General features: G+C 64.1%; 1 long non-coding RNA gene across 1 annotated transcript; it reads left to right on the forward strand.

Moving 5' to 3' along the window:
* LOC105310720 lies at positions 1-2292 on the forward strand. Its single transcript, XR_897545.2, has 3 exons — positions 1-52; positions 1152-1281; positions 2039-2292. It is a non-coding gene; the product is annotated as an uncharacterized LOC105310720 (long non-coding RNA).
* The last annotated feature ends 15 nt before the right edge of the window (positions 2293-2307 follow it).

Genomic DNA, 2307 nt, shown 5'->3' on the forward strand with positions numbered 1-2307 from the left:
CGCCGACTGCCGCCGGCGGGCCTCGGGCACCGAGGACGGGGCCGTGTGCCCGGTAGGTCGCCAGGAGGCCCTTCCATGCCGCCTGCGTTCGCGAAAGGCCCAGTGGGGTCGGCCCGGCTCCGGGCAGTGGACATGCGGGAACTCAAAAGCACCCTGACGGCAGGCCGCGGGCGGGACAGCGGGCTGCTGGCCGCTCACAGCGCCAGGGACCTTCCGGGGCCGGGCGTTTGAGGTGCTGCTGCAGGGCCCGGGAAGGGGGTGCTGGGAGGGGGGTGCTGGGAGGGGGATGCCGTGGACCTGGCTCTGCAGGGCAGCACACTTGGGGGGGCTGGGGAGCACAGCTGTCCCCCAGCAGCGGCTGCTGAGGGCGGACCACACAGGTGCTGAGTCGGGCTGTCTGTGTGACACGGAAATGACTGGACGCAGCTTGGGGCTTCAGTCAGGTGTGAGGCGGACGGACAGACACAGAGACCAAAAACGGAAAGACACAAAAACACAGACACACAGAATGAGACACATGGGGAGAGGGACAGACGGGGAGGGGACACAGGGGGACACAGGCTGGATTCAGTCCATGTGGGTGAGCACAGCTGCGGCAGACGCACGAGGGACAAGTCGGGTCGCGGCTGCAGCTGAGAAGGGGCCGTGGTTTGGGGGGAGGGCTCAGAACACTCCCGAGGGACACTGCAGGAGCCAGGCTGCTCTGTCCTTCAGAGAAAGAGGGACAGGGACATGGAGGGGGGAGAGGGAGAGAGAAGGAGAGACAGAGACAGACAGACAGGGACGGACAGAATGAAAACGCAAAGCTGCTCCGAGGCCAGAGCTGCTGGCGAGGTGGGTCCGCACCACCCCTCCGTGCTGGCGGTGCCCCAGAGCCCTGACCCCACGCACCCCAAGCCTCGGTGACACTCAGATGTCTGTTATCAGGCGCATTTGGAAGGAGTTGCCCCTGCCACGTGACCCCCCGGCCCATGCAGCCATGCTTGACGCCGCCCCGCCCCAGCGTCCCCAACGCCCAGCCCAGCTCTGCCCTGAGGCTCCCCACCCTGCGAGCCCTGCCGAGCCCCCACCTGGGACGTGCCAGCTGGGAGCACAGGCTGCGTGCGGGTCGCCGGCCTCAGCGTGGCCACTCAGATCCTGCTCTGGTTTAGGACTCCAGCCAGAGCCCAGACAGGAAGCCGTGGTTCTCAGGAGCCACGCATGGCCTCGCCAGGCTGACCGCACACCAGGTGGCCACGGCCTTCGACCTGTCCCGATTCAGCTCCGCCTGCACCCTGGGAGGTGCGTACACCCCACAGGAATCCGTGCCCGTGGCCTGTGTGTGCTTTGCTCGTATTAAACCACGGGCCCGTGACCTGTTCATTAGACTTGCAAAATGGTTTATATCTTAACAGACCCCTAAGGACTCACGTGAGGCCGGGGTGGGTGTGGGGCTTGGGCACATGTTCCCAGCTGCTAGGTGGTTACGGGGTCCTTCCTGGTGCTTGCCGAGTGGAAGAGATGACCGTGGAACCCTGTGTCCCCATGCTCCACACACTGCACCCCACCTCAGCTCAGGACAGTGGGCAGAGGAAGAGCAGAGGCCTGCCTAGGGCGGTCGTGGGCTCAGGGTCCGGACTGGACTTCTCAGCTGCCAGCTTGCAATTCCCCACCCTCTCTGCACCCCCTACTGGTTGCCCAGAGTGGCTGCTGTGGCGCCGGCCATTGTGCCTGCATCCCACAGCAGAAAGAAGAGAAGGGTATGGACCTTACAGCTTTGCTCTAAGGATTCCCTTGTGAGTCTGCACCCACTTCCCCAACACTCTGCACCCCGCTCACCTGCTCACACACCAGGTGACGTGGTCTTGACCGTGGATGGCCCCAAGGCCGACATGAGACATCAGCCATGGCTCCCACCAGCTGGCTGCATTTCATGGCACTGGCCTCAATGCACTTTTCTAGAACATCGTTTTGGTTTTGGTGAGGGCGAACGCCTCACCCCAGGTTTTTCTGAGGCCCGGGAGGGGCGGGTCGCAAAGCATGTCTCTGCCACCCACAGGCTGCATGGCTGCCCTGGCCCACGAGCTTGCCCGGGAGTACCCGGGTCTGAGGGTGACCGTGTTCGACCTCCAAGAGGCCATCGAGCGTGTGGCTTGTTTTCAACCCACCGGGCGACCGACAGAGCAGGTCAGCTTCGTGCCAGGTAAAGGCTCCTGGGTCTTTACAGAGGGGCGGCCCTTGGGCCACCTCACTCACCTGTGATGCTGAGTGTGTGTCTCTGCGTGTGTGTGTGCAGGGCGGTGTGCATGCTTGTGTGCGGGTACACGT

This window comes from Pteropus vampyrus, unplaced genomic scaffold, assembly GCF_000151845.1.
Source record: "Pteropus vampyrus isolate Shadow unplaced genomic scaffold, Pvam_2.0 Scaffold10037, whole genome shotgun sequence".
Classification (NCBI taxonomy): Eukaryota; Metazoa; Chordata; class Mammalia; order Chiroptera; family Pteropodidae; genus Pteropus; species Pteropus vampyrus.